The sequence below is a fragment of the Falco punctatus genome, assembly GCF_963210335.1.
Source record: "Falco punctatus genome assembly, chromosome: 5".
Lineage (NCBI taxonomy): Eukaryota > Metazoa > Chordata > Aves > Falconiformes > Falconidae > Falco > Falco punctatus.
In genome coordinates this window covers 27182482-27205988 of record NC_137584.1, presented here as the reverse complement: position 1 = coordinate 27205988, position 23507 = coordinate 27182482, and the positions used below count along the sequence as shown (strand labels likewise).

The window sequence follows — 23507 nt, the reverse complement described above, 5'->3', positions numbered from 1 at the left end:
TGGGCCAGCAAAATGAATGCTGAGAAACAAATGCTGAGATTAAACTGCACAGAAAGACAGGTTAAGTTTTCCTTTTCATTCTGTGGGTCCCTTTGAGTAGTTTCTACTTTTCCCAGATGACCATCTTTCAGTTTGAATTTTTGCATATCTGAAGTCAACCAGGAAAAAAAAATAAACAACTGAAAAATAACAACTACAGGAAGCGTCAGAAATACACTTCAGCCACTGGCATACTAGGAAAGGAGCTGAGAAAACATTTTCCATTATTCCTTTTGGGATTTTATTTATTTATTTTAAACAATGTTATTTCTTAGGCAACTTTTGTTGGAAACTTAAAGTTTGACAAGTGAATAAACACCAGTTCAGCAAAATGTGTTATATCCTACACTTATTTAGAAAACCATATAGATGTGTTGAAATCTTGCTGTTGTTTCACGTATATACCTACCTACTGCTCTGAATAAAGGCAGGCTATTGCATTGAGGGCATGGAGTAACATGAATTCTGTTCTCCCTATAGATGCCTAATTTAAGCAGTATGACTTTTGTGTCCTAGAAGTTAATTCTCCTTCAGCTCTTTTGGTGTGGCAGTTCTATAAATACCATTTGAGAGAAGTAGTTGTGATGGCTACATTAGCCACATAAACTGGGCAATCTGAATATAATACTTTGAGTTTACATTGGTGCATTGCTGAAATTCTCTTCTGATCTAGCTGAGCTTCAGGAATTTATAAACTTACTTTGTGCATGCATTTTCCTGCTATAAAATAACAGAGTGGTTTTTATTTTACTCTATACATTTCTAACATGAATGCAGCCAGCCTAAGGAAGAAGTTCAAAGCATATTGGAAGATTGAGAGTGAAAATATTGGATAGCCTCATCTGATTGAATTTAAATGTACACAGGGTAGAGGCTTGTATCTGAGCAAATCATTCTAGACTCCTTTATAGACATTGGGAAGAAACAAGCAATTTGAGGATGTTATTCATGAGATCTGTTTTAGATATTTACTTTATGAGGAGAGGGAGTTTTTTACTATGACATTGTCTCGACATAAGTTAAGTGAAGTTGCACGCTCAGTAAAAGACTTCTCAAGCATTTTGTATACATGTGGTTGAAAAATCTTAAGCTGAATTTTCTTTAAAATATACTATAACCTATATGAGATAGAGTCCAGAGGAGCTGCCCCAAGATCACACTGAAGCAGGACATGCGCTGTGACTAACTGCGAGAGTCCCCATTGCTGACTCTAGGATGTCTGGGCTTTGGTATGGTTTGTCTGTTATTGTTCATAGTGAGAACTCTGCACGAGGTCAGACATCCTAAAAGTTCCACATTGCCATACTGCAGACAAAAGCAAAGTATTGTCTGATCATTTTGGTCTTCTGCTGTTGCAACGTGCACATTCCAGCCCATCAGGCACATCCTTACCAAAGCCTGGACCACTGACATGATAAATTGAGGGGTGTGTATGTGCCAAATTCAAGACATAAACTTCCTTCTCCAATGCTTATCAAAATCTTGGGCCTCATCATGGGACTGTCTCCCAAAACTGGGGCTTTTTGGTGAATTTGGGCTGAAGAGCAGGTCACCAACATGTCTAGCATCTAACAATAAAAGGCTGAGCAGATCATCCAGTCTGTCTTTCCATACATAGATGTCACAACATTTAACCTCACTGATTCTGTATGGATCCCAGTTATTCTAGTATCTTTAAATAAACCCAGTCTTTAAACTCTGAGTCTCAGAGAGTAAGAGCAACAGTGCTGCCAACAATGTGGCAGGACACTGATCAGATGAGATATGCCCACCATCCCAGCAGGTGGTAGGAGTCACAAGCTGCACAGAGTGCACAGATCCCAGTGTACCTGCCAGTTCTGAAACATAAGAAAAAGTTTATGGTTTGTCAGCAAGGAATACCCTCATGCCTTTAAAGCATCTTCTGCTCTGTCCTAAGGCAAAGATGCAGTTTGTTTGATTGCTTTGACCAATCTTTGATTCTTCAAAGAAATAAGAAAAGCTATCCTGAACATCTCTAACCAGCTTGCATTGGCATTGAACTGGGAGATGTGGAAAACTTCTTCTGCGGCTCTTGTTGACAGGCTTAGGATCTAAAGCTCTAGATTTGCTTAAAGTCATAGCATTAATGGAAAACCAAAGCTGTAAGGAGCATTTTGAGGGCAGTAAACCATCTGTTCTCCTTCCGGCCTAAAAAGTAAGGCTATGAAAAGGGAAATGTAAGTGGAATAGGGGAGCTTTATTCAGCAAGTTCAGTTAATATTAATATTTCAGAAGACTCTGTCTTCCTATTTGTGGGCCAATAAGAAGAGACCTGGGACTCAGACTTTAATTGCCACCCAAGCTATAACCATTCCACAGTTTAATGTTCATTTGGTTTCCCATATGTGTAAGGTGGAGATGTCTTCTTATCTTATTAGGGTTATGGAAGGATAAAATATATTAATATATGTGAAATATTCAGGTATTTAATTTCTGTAAGCTTCTGAATTACCAGCTAGAGAGAATCCAAAACGGAGGAGCAAAATAGATGGCATGTTAAATGCTCTTGCGGTTCGTACAATTCAGATTCTCAGCAGGGCATCTTTACCCAGTGAATTTCTGCTCCTCTGTCTCTGCAGGTGTTTAGAACCATGCCATTTTCCTCTTGCTCTCACTTGCTTCCTATTTCTCATACAGAATGTAATAAAATTTAAGCCAAAATAAAAGCCTACATGATGAATGCACAATGGAATTGAGAGTAAAAGGAAGATGATATCCACTCCTCACCCAGTCACAGAATCACAGAATGGTCGGGGTTGGAAGGCACCTCTGCAGATCATCTAGTCCAACCCCCTGCTAAAGCAGGGTCACCCACAGCAGGTTGCACAGGATCACGTCCAGGTGGGTTTTGGATGCCTTCAGAGAAGGAGACTCCACAGCCTCTCTGAGCAGCCTGTGCCAGGGCTCTGGCACCCTCCCAGTACAGAAGTTCTTTCTCACATTCAGGTGGAGCTCCCTGTGTTGCAGTTTGTGCCTGTTGCCCCTTGTCCTTTCGCTGGGCACCACTGAAAAGAGCCTGGCCCCATCCTCTTGGCACTCATCTTCAACATATTTGTAGACATTGGTAAGATCCCGTCTCAGCCTTGTCTTCTCCAGGCTAAACAGGCCCAGCTCTCCCAGCCTTCCCTCACAGGGGAGATGTTCCAGACCCCTCATCATCCTTGTAGCCCTCCACCGGACCCTCTCCAGTAGTTCCCTGTCTCTTTTGAACTGGGGAGACCAGCACTGGACACAGCACCCCAGATGTGGCCTCACCAGGGCAGAGCAGAGGGGACAATGACCTCCCTCCACCTGCTGGCCACACTCCCCCTAATGCACCCCAGGGTCCCATTGGCCTTGGCCACCAGGGCACACTGCTGGCCCATGGGCAACTGGCTGTCCACGAATTAATTCTGTCTTGAAAGTTAGACAATGAACAGTAAATCAATGAGGGATGTGCAGAGTGCCAAATAGTCATAACAGTCAGCTTTTAACAGCTGAGACATACTATCTGTGATGCAACCTGTATGTAAAAGAAGGCCAAGGTTCATAAATCCTCAAACGTAGCATGCATTTAAAGATTACATCTGATAATACACAAATCAGGAAGAGACAAATATGTACAGTTTATTTTGGGCAAGTGGGTTGTGACACGCTTTTGCATTTTTTTGATTGTAAGTTTCCCTGTGCCACTTTCAGTCTATAGAAGTTATCTGTGCACTTGCAGTTGAATCAAGAGTGACTATCCACATCCGCAGTCTCACTTCCCTGCGCTCTGTCACAGGCAACTCCCTACTAGCGGTATAGTTGTGTATGCAGATCAGTTTGGTTGTTTTTTCTACAGATACTTTATTAATGACATGTCTCAAATAACCTGAGCTGTTTTAAAAGATAAAAGTATATATCATCTGGTTATTGCATAGCCTGAAAACGTTTAACAATTTTTGAAATGTCTTCTTTTACTCTTTCAATTGTTTTTCTGTTTTTCTATTTTTCTGATATTTTTTTTTTTTCCTTTCTGGTTTACTTTTTCTTTCTTTCAGGTTTTTAGACAGCAGAAAGGCACAAAGTTAAGGTACTAAATGTGAAAGCATAACAGGACTCAAAGAAAGAACTGTATTTTGAAATCAGATAAATGAAAAACAGACACAGTATCAAATTTAATCACATTTGTAATCAGATGTTGTTGAGAGCTGACACTGATTTGTGATCTATCAACAGTCACGGGATTCTGTGACTGCTTTATATGTATACAGATAGATGGATGGATGGATAGATAAACAGATAGTGAAATAATGTTGCAAATCACATGGCACCAGACCTATTTATAAAAGATAGCTCATCCAATTAATTTTAAAAACTCTGGAGATTTTTGTCAGAGCAGATCTTTGGGAAATCTTCTACAATATGGGAAGCTTTCAGAATACTAAATTATCTTATTACTGTGTTCAAATGTTATTACTCCAAAACTTCACACACAGCATGCCCTGTGAACAACAGTCCCAAAGGAGGGTGTTTCACACTAATATTTTGCACGAAAACATCACACAAAACCGTTGTAAAAATAATCCCTTTCTACTTCATATACAGAGTTCAGCAGTGCATGAGCTTGTGAATATTAAGAAAAGAAGTGATCCAAGAACATGAGTGATGGAGTGAGAAGGAACCTGAGCAGGTGAAGAAAGGTAAGAAGACTGATGTGAACGGCACTAAAAATCACAGGACTTATCAATGCATGGCCACAACCAACCACAAAGAATTTCTTCAACCATTATGTGGCTAGCCCCAGTGACTTCTTTACATAAGTAATGTGATTTTTTTCTTCTTCTAAGTGCTACAGGATGGTGTTTTAAGACTGACTATAATTTCCATATTTTTTCTTGATCTACAGAAGCATTGACTTTATTCCCCTTCATCTTCTTTTCTAGACTTAAAACCAACTGATTATTTCAGTGACCAGATTTTCCTTTCATTTTTTACCAGTGATCTAACTGTTTGTTTGTTTTCTCAGTCTAGTCACTATTCCATTAATGAAATTCTAGTCATTGCAGCTAATATGTCTGGGGGTATGACAAACCAGCCAACAAAGTTTCCATAATTTTTAAAAAGTGTGTGTATTTGACTCTGCTTTTTGTAAATCATTACAGTTCCACTGAAATCAACAGCTGCACTATCTTGCAACATGTGTTGTTATTTATGATTCAAATCTCTGTTAAAGGGAGTAACTCTTCAAAAAAACATTTATCAGTAACATGGCCTTTAAAAAGAGAAAGACTACCGTTCAGAATTTATGTCTTAACTTAGAAAAGAGATTAATAGTTTGATATATCTACACATGCATTATTCATATTTTTCCAACATAAGCTGCCTGTAAGTTCACCCAAGAAGGTAATAGGCATGTCTAAACAGTCAGGAAAGAGCATCTCACTGCCTGTTGTTAAGGCTTGCTTTCAACTCATATTGCTTATATGCAAACAATTGCTCAGGGAAAACCCTCACCTGCCCTCCCAGAGAGAAATCTCAGATCCACTTAGCGTGGATTGACAGTCCGGATGGAGCAAGTCATGGTGGACCAAATACGTAAACCTTGGGTGACAGGCAAATGGCTTCGAGTTCAGGTTTTCATATGAGTTATATGCATACTTTGCTCCCAGACTGCAGCCAGTCTAAGTTGGCAGTCTGGAAAGGAGACCTAAAAGCCAGACTTCACAATGTTGCTCTTAATGTCACATTGTAAGTAACCTGTGAATGTTACAAAATTTACAGACTTAGACATATCAAGCACATCCTTCAAATGGGATGTTTGTGATGGCCATGCATTGCCCCTATCAATTTGATTTCACTTAGATTTTATGCAGGAAGATAAGGGATCTGTTTAAAAAAATGTTATAATGATGCTTTTGTTCATTCTGCAGTGTGATGATGATAACTCTAGCTATGTCATTTATGACCATTTTAGTAGAAGCATTTAAGTGCTTTGTCAATTAGTAAGGACAAACTGCTGCTTAGTGAACATTGAGAAGGAGAAGTTTATTTAGGCTGTACAGGAAGAGAAAAGAGAACCTTAAATTCCAAACAGAGACATCTGGGAGGAAAGGATGAGCAAGGAAGTACTGCTAGGGGCAGAAGCAATAGCAGGAACCAGCACTCTGCTACAGAGAAGAAGCTCAGATGAAAAAAATCATTCTGTAATTTGATGAATCTCAAAATAGATAAAATTTGAACATCAAAAGTTCTTCTAATGTCTGGGGGATAAAAAATCTCAGAGACAATGTACAGCATATGGATCTGAGATTCTATAGCTATGAAAGAGGAGGCCATATGTTGCTGGGTAAATACTGATATTCCCCTAGAATGTTTTCCACTCAGGAAAATCATGATGTGGGATTAGAATATAAAGATACTGGTAGACCCACCATTAAAACTCCAGTTTATCATTCCTGGGCCACAGGATCCATAGTTCTCACTGTACTTCCCACTTCGCCAAGTTAGGAACTCCACATCATATCTTCTATATTTCTCACTTACCACCATTCTCTTCCTTCACAGCTCTTCAGACCAGGACTTCAGCTTCACAAATCTGCATCCCCTACTTTCCTGCTTTGGTCTCTTCCTTACTTCTTTAATTCAACCCAGGATGCAAATCCTAATTGCCTTGCTTCACTGCCAGTGGCCACCTATTTCCCTCAATACCAGAACTGCATCTGGCATCCGCTTCTCTGCAGACATGGCTACAGATTGTGACTTTATGCAGGGACAAATTTCACTGCATTACCTCATAGATAATGTGGTATGAAGTAAGAATTGGTAGGTAATTGTGGCATTGTGGTGGATACCATGGTGATTTATTTCTTTTCTCCTCTCCTCTCCTCTCCTCTCCTCTCCTCTCCTCTCCTCTCCTCTCCTCTCCTCTCCTCTCCTCTCCTCTCCTCTCCTCTCCTCTCCTCTCCTCTCCTCTCCTCTCCTCTCCTCTCCTCTCCTCTCCTCTCCTCTCCTCTCCTCTCCTCTCCTCTCCTCTCCTCTCCTCTCCTCTCCTCTCCTCTCCTCTCCTCTCCTCTCCTCTCCTCTCCTCTCCTCTCCTCTCCTCTTTCCTTTTCTCTTGAAGTTTCTGCTTGTTGTAGCTCATCAGTGTCGGCTATGGTGGGTCAAGAGAGGGACATGCTGTATTCAGTCCATTCTATTTGCTTTTGTCTCTTCTGCCTTCTCATTTTCTTCTCATGAAGCAAACAAAGCTTTGGAGGTTAAAAGTCAGGAAAATGAAATTGTCACTAATTCCAGCTCAAAGATTTTGCTGAATCAGATCCCATTAAACAGGACAGAATGCCCTGATGGCCTTGGTATACCTATAGGGGACAAGCTGGTCAGGCCTTGGCCAAAAAAATGCCTTGCAATAACATTTTCAGTAACATTACTTACAGTATAAGGCACCTCATGATTCCCAAGTGAATGAGGCTCTGCCCACCGACCTCTAGATGTGCCAGCACAGGAAAGTCCAAGATGACAGCAAAGCAAAGCTAGCTGACATTGGTGAAATATTTTGGGCAATTGCTCTGCATTTTCCCGTGCTTCATTGCTCCTTTATGAATAAAACCAGAAAATACAATGCAAACAAATTTTAAAGTCAGAACTGCAATGTAGTTATGTGGCTGGGTGGCTGGTTTTTTGTTTTGTTTTTGTTTTGTTTTGTTTTGTGTGTGGTTTTTTTTTTTTTTTTTTTTTTTTTCCCTAAAGGCTTTACAGAAACTGTAGAGTTGCTTCCAGTGATTCTACAGGAGCCTAACAAAAAGCCAATTTATTCTTTGCATGTGACCTGCCCTCTATCTGCATATAAGCTATGTGATTTGCAGTGGAAAAGAGCAGCTGGAGGCTTAGTAACAGCTGAGGGATACAGAAAAAAACACATTTAACAAACAATGGCTGTTTAACATGTCTCAAACTTCTGTAAAAGTCCACTATTCCAGAAATTGAATTGTCATGGGGTGTTTGTCAGTGAATCTTCTGTATATAACAGACTTAATTTATAATCTCATCAGGTATAAATTTTAACCTATTAGCAAACTGTTTGTGTTGCTTGCTAGCCCAGTTTTGCCTGGTACCTGACTGTTTTCTGCCACTGCCCAGCCACCAGGCTAACTGAAATTTTAGTTTGTCTTACCCTAAAGAAGGAGTCTACTGCAAAAATAAGTAATTTTAGTCAAGGAAGTACTCTGAACATTTGGCAGATCATGGATGCTGTTAGTTCTTTTATGCTTTTGATGTGGTTTATTTTTCTTTATTTGCTTGAACCAGGTGAAGAATCTGAAGAGGTCACCTAATCCTTCCTCCTGCCCCTCAGCAGCATCAGAAATACCTGGCTGTTCCTCATGGCTCTTTTTTTAATCTGTGGTAAAACACCTTCCTTGGCAATAATTCAGCCCAGCATTTAACTGTCCTGCAGTTACAAAGATTGTGGTTTTGTAATAATTTCTAACCCAAATAGCTGTTGATGAAATTTATTCCTAATACCTCTTGTCCTGTCTACTCTGTGTTTGAAGAGATATTATTCCCTCCTTTTTGTTGTTTTTGGGAGGTTTTGTTCTGGTTTTTTCCATCAGGCTTTTATGTGTTTGAAGGCAGTTTGAGTGTCTTCCCTTAGCTTTATTAAAGTTGTTTATTCTTGATATACACAATTTCCTCCAGCAAATAATCTCAGCCTTTTAACAAGGCTGAAACGGAGGCAAAGGGATAAGGAAGACAAGAAAAAAAAAGCAGTGAAATTAATCAGGAACTGAGGAAGAAATACTCACTACACATTAGGTTCTTGAAGACATAGTGGAGAATCTTTTTCTAAAACTTCAAAAACTCTCAATTTCACAAAACTTGGATGTATAAGGCAGGTAACACTGAATCTCTTTTTATCCTTTAAAGATACAGGCCTCTGTATCTCTCTATCTCAATTACACCTTTACAGAAAAAAATATTTTTACAGAAAAAAATTGATATTTCACACAATCAGTAAAAAACACATTGATTTTTTTTTTTTTAACAATAAAAATAAAGAATAAACAAAAACCCACAAAAATCTTTCTGGAGAAGCCAGTTTTCTTTACACTATGTAAGAAAGCCTCAAATGGCACAAATTTAACTTTAGTTTTCCTTTTTGTCAGAATATCATCAAGGTCAGAAAATGGGAACATATTTTGCAAATACCTACAGAAGAAAATAGGAACAAAAAAAGAGAAATTAAAATATAAAAGATAATGAAGGACATGATACAACTGTGTAATATCCAGAACAACCAGTTTCAGGTCTAAAATCTGCCCTACAGTTAAAACCAAACTGTTATCCTGGAGTTAAAATATACACTGCAGAAGCTGGTAACCTGCATATAATCTTTACACCAGGGGAAAAAAAAAAAGGCATACTGGAATTCAAAACATACATTGCAGAAGCTAATACTTGGCTCTAACACCTCCCTGAAGAAATTATACTGCCCAAACCCCATTATTTTCATTGTCATTTAGCTGTTGAGCTCAAATGGAATTTCTGATAGTGCTTGCCCATAGCTCTACACTGGGATTTTAGCCACTGGTTTTCTCTTACAAATGCACCTACTCATATGTAATGCACTGATGAAACTTATTTTACACTGATATGGTGTGGTTTAGATTGAATCGTTCTGGTTTGAAACAGAGAGACATTATTTGCACAGACGCAAGAGGGTGTAAATTACTTCAGAAATGAGAATAGAAATTTTAAAACCATCCCAATAATGTGACGTCACCGATTGGCAAAATCCTTCTGAAAATAAGACCTTGTTCATAGGGAAGGATGAAATCTCGTTTCATCTAGTGTCTTTGGGAGGGAATAAATTTCTTCCCAGTAATGTTTCAGTTCATCATTTTCTCTTGAATTTTCAGGGCACCTTTGGTCTATAAACAACACTTGCTCATGTTCACACTTAATTTTTTATTCCCCATAATGGGTTATTTTTTATCTTGATCTTTGAGAACGATAATTTTCCTGCCAGTTTTTCTCCATGAAATGAATTTACTGTTTCATCTAACTCCTAAACCAAAGTTCTCAGTCAGTGTAAATAGCCATGCTGTGACAGGCTGATGAGTGGCAGCAGGGATCCATCTATGACAAGTGCTTGAAGCTGCAGGAAAGGTTTGTACCTGTAGGATGCATTTTGTATTCCTTGTCCTTTTTGGACTAGAGTAGAGGAACCCATCCTTCACACAATGCTTAGGAGAAAAGAGCTCATATCCCATTTCTGGTCTTTTCTCATCTTTTCTCCTGTTCTAAAACTATGTTTAATTTGGCACAGTGTCAGAATCATAGACCAACAGAAAGGCCTGACTAACAGAGGAAAGAAAAGAAACAAAGCTGGGTAAAGAGGTCCAGATAGGCCAGGGTGGCTTTCAAGAGCTGAGCAGCTGTGATGGTAAGCAGTAATGATGAGGACTACGTCCTTGATTAAAGAAAAGAATTTTCTTGATGAAAAAAATAGAGAAAATCAAGAAATAAGAATTTATATGCGGGTGGCAAAATGAACTAAGAGTTTGCTTGGCAATTAGCTGGTTAGTCTTGACTCTATTGCCTCCTTGTAATGGGGCATTAACAGATGGTGTACAGTGCTGTAAGAACTGAAAGCCTTACCTTCCCCCATCAAGTGCGGTTGCTGCTGAAGGATCAATTCTTCAGTGCAAGCACTGGGGGGCTAATAAAGACTCCAACCCTGGGAACAGGAGTGATTTACAATTGAACTTAATCTATTTGAAAAATTCTAGCAACCACATTAAAAAAAACCCAAATCTCATCATGCACCACCTGAATTTCCTCAGTACCATCTGTCTGCTGCATTAAACAAAGCCCCAGAGACCCTCAGAGAGAAAGAGGCAGAGTTTTAATGATTAACCTAACCTGGCTGTCAGAATGGATAGCTTGATATATAGGGCCTCAGTTGGCAGTTTCTGCATAGCTAGTCGCTAACACTGCACAGAAGATTTAAGCCAGCAGGAATTCCCCTTCGGCGTGTAAACTAGCGCATGTTGTCCCAGGATGCAGCGCTGGTGTGCAAAGCACCATTATGCTGGCGCTCCCTGGCTTCATGGAGAGCCCTCCCAGGGGCTTGGTCATGGAGAAGACCACCTCTAGCTCATTTCTGCCAAGAGGTTCTGCAAAGGCAGTGCCTGGCCATCAGCCATCGATAAACCTGGAAGCTCACCTGTGCCCTCACTCTTCATGGCAATAAGGCATGGGCTCCCTGTCTTTGCTTCTTTCAAAGTGTTTCCCTGCTTAAATATCTTGAAATGTTTTAAGTTGGGTATCTGATCATTTCCCTTGCTGTCCTGGGGTTGCTGAACAGTATGAAATTACCAGTCTTAATTTCGTGAGTTCAAATGATATTTTTATGAAGATTCAGAATTGGACATGGTATTTTGATCATTTCCATTTGATCAAGATAAACACCACTTTTTTTGGCACTGATCTCAAATTTGGATTTATGGGAGACGTCAAAAGTGAAAGTCTGCAATGAGAGCAATATTATTTTAATTTCTCAGTAAACACTTTTCCTCTAAATAGAAAGGACAGCTTTCTACTATTAAAATAATTCTAAACTACATGTGCTGTTCTTCACGGACTCAGACTTTTCATCCCATGTTGATGTACTTAAAATACTTAAATGAAACTGTTCTGCTACTTTGTATTTGTGGAGACAATGTAAACAATGCATCTTTCCCATTAGAAACTATTTAAGAATCATCAAGAGATTTGTAGGTATTATTTAGTGAACAATCATACCTTCTCTTAAAGTAAAATTAATGGTTCCACTTTGCAGGTGTAGAAAATGAAACCTAAACCGTCATTTTACAATAGACTTTACCAGAGCTAGCAATTTACATGTATGCAAAATGAATATAAATAGTGAAAACATACTCATACGTTATATAATATATGAAGGCTTAAGGGAGCGAAATAGCAGCTGACAAGCAACTGCTAAACCCTTAAACTAATTCAGTGAAAGATTCATAATTAAAATAAGAATTCCCAAATTTAGGTAAATTTGGTGTTCATCTAGATGCTTACATGTAGCCACCATTACCTAAATGAGGATGGTATCTGGGGTTTATGCTCACTGCTAGTCTTCCCCAGGAATCCTCTCTGGATCTGTAGAATTTTCCTGACAACTTTTAATAAAAGCCTGTAGTCTTGAAATATTTCTTAATTCTACATAGATAATGAAAACAATTAAATAATGTAGGTATCTTATTTTCTTTGTTAATAATTATTATTTTTATTAATTAAAAGTAATTTCTGATGAAAATTAACTTTCTGAAAAAAAAGCCCTTTTCAGTTTCCTTACACTTGGTCCCAGGAGCCAGTCCCCAGGGCTCAGGGATGGGGGATCTGATCTCCCAGTAATTACTGATGGATCCAGACCTTCACAGCCAGAGACACGAGCAGAGCTCCTGTCTCAGCAATGTCAGAGTAATCCTTCATTACACAGGTTATATACATTTCTCATAGCTGGTCCCGCTCTATCAATCCTTCTGAAATATGAGAATCCCATTGAGGTCCATTTAGTCATTCTCCTTCATATTGTTAATGAATATGACAAAATGAGAACCATCCTAATGTCAGGATCTCCAGGCAGGCCAGCAGCCCTCTTAATTTCATGTCAATACATTACTACTGCTTATCAGTGCCCTTTGATTACTGCTCTAAACTGTGTTTCACATCCAGGTGGCAGGGTTCATATCCAAGCAAATCTGAATTAATTCTGGGTATAGAGTTTCATAAGCAACTGTTTCCAATGATTTATTGGAAATTCATATATATATATAATGTTTTATAAGTCTCTCTTTGCAACTAACAATAATAAAATAATAATAAAATAAAAACCAGGTTTCTGTTTTAGTACTTCAAACATCTTTGGATTTTCATGCCCCATAGGTGCTTACAAAGGATGCCTGCTGCACTCTGCTGAAACAGCAAGTATGTTTCATCTTGGTCATCACTGCATTTGAAAAGAAAGGCAGCATAATATTTGTGCATCTTTTGGACTGGATTATCAGGCATACTGAGCAAATTTTCTAGCAGCAGGAAAAGTCATTTTCTGTCACTTTTTCACAGCCTTGTTCCCAGGTACTCTTGATGCCATGCTGTGACAGTACTGTTAGGCTGATGGAAGATGCAGAAGTAGTGTATGTTCTATGTCTATTATCCATGTGCTGTCCATATAATCTGCTATACCAGAAGGGGAATGCTACTGCTGAAAAAAGTGTTGGTTTTTTTTTTTTTTGCTAGTCTAGCACATCTCTTATTTTCTACTTACATTTGTTTTAGCAAAAGTTGTATTATGAACATGATGCTCTCTTCTAATGAAAGTAACCACACAATGGGTGACAGCAGTGATCAGTAGGACAGCAGGTTGTCTTTTGTAGTTTGCCTTACTTGAATCTTCCTATTCCTCATGAGTTAATTACATTATGAATTTAGGCTGTCACTCTGACAAGAACTTCTGTAATGTAGCATGCCTTGGAAAAAGCACAGACTGCTTCTTAAGTGTGCATTTTGGAAAAAAACCCCAACATATAAGAGTGCTTTAAATCAGGTTATCATGAAAAAGTCTTTCTGTGCACATTTTGTGGCAAATAGTTTTTGATCAAAGGCAGTAACTTGTACAGTATGAATTAATTTTCTTGAGGGGGAAAAAAAGAGGGTCAAGTCACATGAAAAAGTAGTATGTGTATTCTTTTACCAAAATCTGTTTTATTATGAGAAAGGATCAAGCTCAGCTCTCTGACTCAGAGCAGTAATTACATTCACTCTGTTCAACACGCCTAGCAAGCATTCTTGCCACTAGACTGTAATGTACAAAGGCAGAGGGCACTGACTCCTTGCTAGTTTTATAAACAGCATCTGTATTGCCAAAAATTTTTTCATCATTTTTTTTTCATGAAAATAATATTTTTTCAACAAAATAATCAAAAGTGCTTAGATGGAATTGGAATGCATTTGCCTCTGTGCCATACCTCCTCAGAAAGACTGGCATAAGTAATGTTTTTAAATTGTCAGTTCTCAGGAATGGGATTCATCTTACCTAATTTTGGTTCCTGAAAAAAAAAATAATCTGAATTGTCTTTATCTGGGGGGAAGCAAGAAAGAGACAAATCGCCCCGATGCCTCCTCATAGTCAAAGGATAGAAATAAACACTTCCAGATGCAACTAATTTTTCCCTTAGAAATGTGTCTGAGAAGTGGCAAAAAAGTTTTTGTTAGGATTGGGAAGTACAGGGAGTGGAGGGTTATTAGACCCACTTTTGAAACCTTTTATATGTCCAAAGCTGGCTGAGATGACTAAAGCCATGTCTGTTCTCTAAACAGCGTGACTGGTTTGCAAAGCAACTGGTGCTGCTCTGTGAGCATCCAACTGCTTGTAGGATGCTGGCCCACCTTTTTCTTTCTATTTATTTTCTGCTTTTAAACTTAATCAAGAACTCTAACACCCAAATAAACCTTCTTTATCTCAGAGCTACTTTTCTGTTATTGCCTTGCATTTTGAACGTTAAAAGACAGTCTTGCCTTCAGAGGGCACGGACAATGAAGATTACCTGGCTAAGATGGTTTTTCTTAGCCAAGAAGCTGAAAAAAACCCTGCCTTAGATAACAAGGATAGCAAGGCTCCAAGATAACAAGGCTCTTTGTCCTCTTCTAATATCACACATACTCCAGTGTTTGATTTTAAATCCTTCTGATGAGAAGTTAATACATAATTACTGGGGGAGAGCTGATGATACCCACAATGAGAAAAGGGCAGCATGAGTCCAGAACAACCTGTGGAAACTCTGGAGAGGGGATTGGGCCCTGGGGACTCCTTTTAGCCTCTTCTCCTTTTGATATCCAGTCAAGGTGTATCAGTGGGAGCCTGCATGTATCCTCATCCCACTGACTGGGGGATGACTATCTGCTTCTGGCAGTGGCAGAGATTCTGGATCTGTTCTGCTAAGGGCAGCTTTAAAGGGTGCAAGCTTACCAAGTCCAGTTGTGCCAGCTTGCAATAAACTGTTGCTTCAGATCATGCTAGTGCTACTCAAAACTAAGGCAATGCCAGCTGTAAAGCTACCCCTTTCTTTTCCAGCAGTTTGGAAAAGATCTCATCTGTGAACTGGTCTCAGAGCTCCTCAGCACAGATGGTTGTTTGTTGAATAGTTTAGAAGAATTACCTTCAAACTATGACTTGTTCATTAATTTTCCCTTACTACTACATATTTGTCATATAGACCTTTACCTAACATAAAGGATGAATTTATATTTTCCCATGAGCCAGATGACTGAAGAGCAAACTACAGATAGTATAATTCCAGGAAGAATTTTTGGACTACTCTTCATACCTGAAATGTCTGACATTCTTAAGGCAGAAGATTTCCTGTGCAGAGGTCTGAATATCAACAAATAACAAAACAACTGTGTGAATTTGAGCTCCTACATTGCAGTGCTGTTATTCACAAAAGGTATATTTAGAAAATATTTTAAAAGTTCATCATCTAATTCCAGTTCCAAATAATGTGTTCTGTATCTCTCCTCCTTGAAGCCCTTTCCTTTTAATTGGTTTCCATCCTTAGAAGTTCTTGACTTTAAATGTGACTTTGTTCTTCTATTGATGTAATCATTACAGCTCTTACTTGAAATGATTTGGAAAGGTCTAATATTTTGCTACTTTTTTGGCTTGTATTGTGTTTTAACTGGCAGCTAAACACTGCATGGCCATTCACTCGCTCCCCCAAGCGAGGTGGGGAAGAGAATTGGAAAAAAGTGAAACTTGTGGGTTGAGATAAAGACAGTTTAATAGGACAGAAGAGGAAGGGAAAATAATAATAATGATAAAATAACTTACAAAACAGATTATGCACAATGCAATTGGCTACCACCCACTGACCAATGCATGGCCTATCCCCAGGCAGTGGTTTGACACCTCCTGGACAACTCCCTCCAGTTTTATTGTTCAGCATGATGTCATATGCTATGGAATAACCCTTGGGTCAGTTGGGGTCAGCTGTCCTGGCTGTGCCCCCTCCCATCTTCTTGAGCACCCCCAGCCTACTTGCTGGCAGAGCAGTATGAGAAACTGAAAAGCCCTAGACTTAGTGTAAGCACTGCTCAGCAACAACACATCAACATTATTCTCATCCTAAATCCAAAACACAGCACTGCACCAGCTACTAGGAAGAAAATTAATTCTACTCCCACCAAAACTAGGACAGCTTGGCATAATAGTTATGCCTCTGTCCTTGTCCTGTACCCCCTCTTAGTGTATTTAATCCCCCTTTTAACAACAAAACCCACTACATTATTTTTGTGTTTGAAGAGTTTTCAAAATTAATTTTTTCTCCTTCACTCATCTGAAGCTGTAGTGTTTTTTTTTCATAGCTAATGGTTAAAAAAAAAAAAAAAAGTCCTCCATTTTATTTTCCCTTAGTTCTATTTCCCCCTCTTTAGCTGCACTCTGACAGGGAGCATACTGAGAAAAAAAGGGGCCATGCCATTTAGAACTGCTTCTCATTGACCTCTTTCTGTCTTTGCTTTTTAAATACATTCTTCAGGTTGCTTTTCTATGTAAAAAGCTGGGTAAGAAGCTTTGAATGCTGAATCTCAAATACAAAGTCACATTAGATGGATTTCACTAGAATAGTGTAGGTTCAGAAGAGTGAAGTATATGCTGATTTTTGCTCTCAGCTGAATAGCTCTGTTCTTTGGAATCTCTGTAGAGACACTGGTTTAAATCAAAAGTAACCACATTTCATAGAATCACAGAATACCAGGTTGGAAGGGACCTCAAGGATCATCTGGTCAAAACTTTCTTGGCAAAAGCACAATCCAGACAAGATGGCCCAGCAGCCCGTCCAGCTGAATCTTAAAAGTGTCCAGGGTTGGGGAGTCCAGCACTTCCCTGGGGAGATTATTCCAATGGCTGATTGTTCTCATTGTAAAAAATTTTCCTCTTGTGTCCAACTGGAATCTCCTCCACAATAACTTGCACCCATTACCCCTCATCTTTCCCTTGTGACTCCTTCTAAAAAAAGGAGTCTCCATCTTCTTTGTAGTCACCCTTCAAGTACTAGAACATGGAGATAAGGTCTCTCCTAAGCCTTGTCTTTTCAAGGCTGAATAAACGCAGTCCTCTCAGCCTTTCCTCATGTGGCCCTTTGATCACCTTTTTGGCCCTTCTCTGAACCCTCTCCAGCCTGGTCATATCTTTTTTTAAAAAATAACTGTATACATTGGTGTTCTTTTTTCCAATATAATGAATCTTCTAGATTTGCAACATCATCTTTTGGTGGTCTTAAATGTGTAAGGATTTAGTTTGGTTAAATAGAGTCTTGCCACTGATCTGGGAGGAAAGAGACTGTGTTTGTCTTTCCCCCTCTGCCATAAAATAATAATAATTAATAATAATAATAATAATAATTATTATTATTATTAATAATAATAATAATAATAATAATAAAAGCCTGGATATGTACTTGTTTTTATAAGTGTAGGTGAAGCTCATTTGACCAAATGCAAACATTTTTCCGTAGACAAATATGTGTCTGCAGTCCCTTTTCAACCAGTGGAAGGAAAGAGATACTCTTACCGTCACATTCTGCATTAGCCACCTGAAGTCAGGTGAATCATTCCCTAACATTGCTGACAGCTCTCTATGGACTATAAGGGAACCTGAAGTGTTTAGCTTATATATAAGATCCACCTGCAAACACATGAAATTCAGTAGATTTATGAGTAGGATTCAGTGTTGCAGGGTCCTACCTTATGGAAGAGCTGTTTTTTCCTCTCCCCTCTTTACTTTTTACTTTTTTTCCAGATGGACATTTGGCATTTGAACAATGCTGACTGATAGGACACACGGCCCACGTGACACATGCTCTCTTCTGGACTTGTAGCCTAAGGCCAGGAGAAGTATTCTAGGATACATCAAATGCTAATAAATGCCTGCATATAGGCATCTGACTTGCACCCCTCTGTGTTTTTGAATATAAGAGGTGATAAATTGGGTGCATCAGATGCTCAAATCAATGCTGCAGCTTTTGCAGACCATCATTGTTACAGCTTTCCTCTGGTTCCTGCAGCTCTGGTCTCCAGTTATCCTCTTCATTGGCAAAAAAAAAATATCACCCCCCCCAAAAAATCCCAACACCACAAAACCCAGAGAGCAGAGGTTTAGCAAGAAACTGTCTTAATTGTGCAGAATTTACTCTTAACAAACCATGCTGCACTACCATACTCTGAATTCAGCCTCCGAAGTTTGATCTTACTCCTCCTGTGTCTGTTGGATTTGATCAGCGTTGCTTGTCCGAGCAACCTTTCCTGCTGTTTCTGGCTTTGAACGCCTGCATGTTGTGGGAGGCAGGCTGGCTTTTTGCTTAGAAGAGCACACTTCTTTTAAAACAATCCGCAACCTCTTTCTCTCAAAAATCTTCCCTGAAGAAATTGCTATGCAACAAGCTGTTCAAAGTCCAAGACATTTTCCTTTTTTAAAAAAAAAAAAAAAAAAAAAAAATAGGGAGACTGTTGTTTCAGCTAGAAAGAACCATTTTATATTGACAACTTTTGATATTTTGGTCCACTGGCGAAGTTGTACTCACCAACACTCAAATCTCAAGGTAGAGATTCCCAAATAGTACCTCATTCACAACTGCAGAGACAGGTAATTTGATGGGGGACACACACCAGTAGTAGTCACAAGCAGCATTTTAAGTAATTATCTCTTTCAGGTATTTCAGCCAAAATGTTATTAGTGGGTTTACAGGAAACACCTCTGCCCTGAGAATTGATTCTGTTTAGGAAAAGGAAAGATCTCATCTGAGAAAAATAATCAAATCACAAAAATAATTGCAATGTTTCATTTCTTCCAAGACCAAACGATGCTTAGGATTTATCTCCATGGGGAAGTCATGAAATAAGCCAACATACGAAATTAAAGTGCAATAGCTTTCAACACTAATTTATACTGCTATTCACCAAGAAACGCACCGTATTGTAGCACCTACACTGAAGCCACCCAGTTCAGTTCTTGATCTCTGAACCCCGTTTAAGAATCAGGCTGTCTCTGGCAACAGAAACAAGAAGCAAAATGCAGAGAAGCAGGAACAAAGAATTGCAAGGTTGCGGCTGTTGGGTATCTGTTTAAGGTCGGCAACGTACAGAGAGCTCCATGAATATGTGACTGTGATATTGCAGGTTCCTTCACAGATCCTGGTATTCAGCTAGGAACTGGACCTGTGGCTGAAGAGTTACAGCATGTTGGGTTTAGGTGCTCTTAGGAGAGACAGCTGGCAAACCTTGGCCTGCACATGACCTTCAATATCTGTATAAACATACCCTTATCAGAAAATGAAAGTATCTCTGCAGGCTTTTTTTTTTCTTTCTTTTTCTTTTTAAATAACCATTCTAGACTATTTCTGCATGTCAACAAGTCCTTAGAAAAAGAACTTGCAAGAAACATATCAGAGTGACACCTGGTAGCTCCCGTCAAAACTGTGCTCATCACTTCCTGCCAGGGAAGCTAATTTCATTAGAGATGAGGTTGGAATTGTCACTCAGCAAGTTTATTAATTCTCAAATACCAAGAGTGAAAAATGCACCAGCTGGGTGATAATCACTGAACATGTATAAACAAGCCCCATGCCTAGCTAATCTTCACTCTGATGCTGGTTACAGGCCCCAAGCTTTTAAAATAATGTTTAATAGACCAGATTGTTCCTGTAGGTAAACAAGGGTGTGAAATTGCTTCAGGCAGCTCTCTCCCTATCAGACCTTGTGCAATGCATGTGGACATCCTGCATGACCATAGACCACACAGCTCTTCTTAACCTCTGCAGGGTCAGCCTCCGTGGGACATTCAGATACATGACTGCCACTACTCATGTATTCCTGAGCAGGAGGACCACCTGAGCAAGGTGCTCTTTTGAGTTTGGGGGATCCTGGAAAGAGCTGGGATGTGCACAACTCTATGCAGAGCAAATTCACATCAGCACCTGTGCCAAGCAGCTCTTCATCTCACCCAAGTACAGTGAGATGACATTCTTTGCAGTGTAGAGAGTCGTCTCACTGCACAGCAGATGTTTTACTGCCTTGAAATGCATCCTGTTAATTCTGTAAATTAACAGGCTAGCATAAGAGCAGTAGGTTAGACTGGTCTGTGCTAGGCATACACTAAGCAGTAGTTCGAGGGGGGCATTTTCAGGCTAGTGGCTGATTTGGGAAAAGTACCATTGGTTGCAAGAAGTAGATGGACTGAATTGTCTGTCTGGAGTGGGGCAGCACTTTTGTGGCCAACAGAGACATAAACGAGAACCTGCCCTTTGGATGCAGCCGCTACAGAGCGAATCTTAAAGACACACAACTAAGTGTTCTTTGCAGTGGCTTTTAGTTACAGGGTCCTGTCAGTTGCTGTATGCAGCTAGACACACAGAGCTTCATATACACACCAGCCATGTGCAGTTCGGTGTATAATGGTATTAATAATTACATGATTCCTCCATGGTCAATGATTTCTAGCAGTCTCTCTGTTTTCTGCCTTGTTAGATTTAGATATGCCAAAGGCTCTTTGCTTACAGCAAGGCCGTACCAAAAGAGACACCCTTCTGTAGTCATGGGTGCTCCACATTCACTAGCTTTGCACAGGTTTTTCAAACTTGCTGCTGGATAAAACCATCAGGATTTTTAACATGCAAGCGTCCACCAGCAGGCCACCATCTCATTAACTCTTATAGCTCCATTTTCTGAATACTGCTGTGCAGCTCATTTATATTCATGTATTCTTCTTCCTGCTGTTCAGAGCATACAAGGACCGAGAGCCCTCACAAGGGATGTTTGCATTAAAGCAGTACATTAGTTTCCAATGCCCTGAGGATCCTTTATGTTTTAAGGTAGATACAGCATTCTGTCTTTTACAAAAGGTTCTGCTTGAAAGGTTCAGGGTGGGAAACCTAGCTTTGTCCCAGGGCTGACAGATGTACTAGCCAATTTAACAAAAATATTAGCTGCCAAGAGGCTTGGCAAAATGCATGTAGTCTCCCAGCTTGATGAGGAAAAAACAGGATATACATTGCTTATCTGTGGAAAGCTTGTTAGTGAGGGCTGGTTGAAAGAGTTTAGACAAAATGTCATTTTGTCAAATACCCTGCTCCACCAAAGACAAAATGTTTTGCACAGACATAAGAGTTTTGATAATTTTTTTCACCTGGAAGGTTTCTTTGAGAATCACTATTTTTCTGGTTGCTTCTGAAACACCAGAGGCAGGTGAGGGTAAAAGGTACAGAAGAGAGTGAAATGATTTTGAAAAATCTGAAGACAAACTGTCTCAACAAAAGTCTATTTTTACAAAATTGTCTGAAGAGTCTTATTTCCCGAGGCAGAATTTGAAACCTCACAAGTCATTACCAAAAGGCACTGCCATCATTTAACGAGCTTTAATGCTAAGTATATTGATCACATTACCTGAGACACTACGCAAACAAAAAGACAGGTTTCAAATATAGATTTGGAAGCTGTTCAGGTTCTCAAAGCATTGCAGCAGCACTAAAATCAATAGTATAATAGGCAGAAGAATGGCAGTTGGTGAGCTAAAATTAATTTATTTTTCTGAACAGAAAGTCTTGAGTCCCACAGATAAGTTTCTACCTAACACAAGGGAGAGTTAGTGAAAAGATGGAGAGGATCTAAGTGCCGCAGCCTCCTGGCAAGCCTGGCCCTTGGACCAGATGATCTCTCCTTATGGCTGTGCCTGCCCCAGGTGTCACCTGCCTCCTCCCCTAAAAAACCCTGAAACATCCCTGCAGAACTTCACCCTGTGCCCAGGTATGAAAACACGGTTGTTGTGGGGTAAGGAGTGTCACCAGCTTCCCATGTGAGCAGTCAGCTGCAGCGCCTGTTCTCTGTACTTCCATTAGCATCAGTTGAATTGCTCTTCTATCAGAATATTTCACACCGATCTGCTTCTCCCTGATATTCTTGTGCGCTGGGTCTAGTAGGAATACATCAGTTTGTATTTCCTGTATTTTCATATCTTCTCTCCTTAATATTTTATTAGAGTTCCTTTTACAAAGCTTACTCATATGTACTTCAGAGCTTTGAACATATTTGATACAAGGAATGATATTCAGATAATTTTGATCTACCTGAAGCATGCAAAATGCTTTTAATACACTTTAATATCAAGACGGAATTTAGTTTCAGTAGGAACTAGAGAGGAAAGAAGAAATGTTTGGAATTCATAGGATGGCCATAGTCTAGCAATAAAACACCTAAGGAGCAGACAGGAACACAGATTAGGCTTTGTCAGTGGTGCATATGGCCTAAACCCAAAGTCAGTTAGACATAATAGCGCCTAAACATGTTCCAGATATTGTTACAAGGGAGAACGGTCTATAAACACCCTTCTAAAACATCAATCTCTTGCCTTCAGAACTGCTTATTAACTGAGCTGAGAAATACATCAAATATGCTAATAAGGTAGTAACCAACAGCTAAGGAAAAAATAAACCACCAAATGTTCATTTACATTAGGATCACAGCGGCAACAGCATACTGATAATTTAACCCCCTCTGCTCTGGATAACAACCTCAATGTGACATGAAGCACAGACTGTATAGAGAATACTGTAATTGAATGACCTTATTGTCAGTTTAAAACAATTAATGATATTGAGATAATTCAAAAGGACAAGTGGAAGCCTGTTTGCTACATCAAAGACTACTTAATAATCAGTTTTATGCACTGAGATAATGAGATATATTAGCTCCAGAGTTGAGGGGGGAGGGTCAATGAAGTATCTTAAATTCTCTTAAAGCGTAAGGTCAGAAAGAACACGTGGCTTTCCATGCTTGCAAGGAGGAATCTCCCACTGAAGCAAACAATAATAATAAAAATAAAAAAGAACAAAACAAGAGAAGGCAATGATTTGCATGTATGTAATTAAAGGAGATTAAATTAGACTTTTTTTTTTGATCTGCACTTGACATTTTGGGAAAGGTTGGTGGCCATTCACAAAGAAATCCTGGGGCACCTTGTTTTGTACCATGTTTGGCAGCACCTGCTATAAACTGCTCTCTTCTCTATTTTTTCATTCACCTCGTGAGTTATGCATGTGTAATTTCAGAATCTTTATTATCAGAAGAAACAGCTGCTCATTACAACAAGATTATTGTTTTGAGATATATACTGCATTCAATTTGAAGAAAGAAGTTAACCCTCTCTGTACAGGAGGGTATACAGATACACAGCTCTAGGAACAGGCTGTGCACACAGTATTTCCATATATTCAGCTGCACAACCCCAGAACTTTGTAACCTTTTGTTTTATTTTCTAGCCAGGATCACATGCCAGACCTACCAACTGTCCTTTCACAAGCTTCCCAATTTTTCCTCTGTGTATAAGAAAACGTGAATGCCTCACTACCAATCTGCATACGCCGGTT

General features: G+C 39.3%; 1 long non-coding RNA gene across 1 annotated transcript in view; it reads left to right on the top strand.

Annotated features, from left to right (window-relative positions):
- The first annotated feature begins 444 nt into the window (after nt 1-444).
- The window catches only part of LOC308064466, a 197306-nt gene continuing 174243 nt past the window's right edge, over nt 445-23507 (top strand). The window contains exon 1 of the long non-coding RNA XR_013928395.1: nt 445-2880. This is a non-coding gene — a long non-coding RNA (uncharacterized lncRNA). The remainder of the gene's footprint in view (nt 2881-23507) is intronic.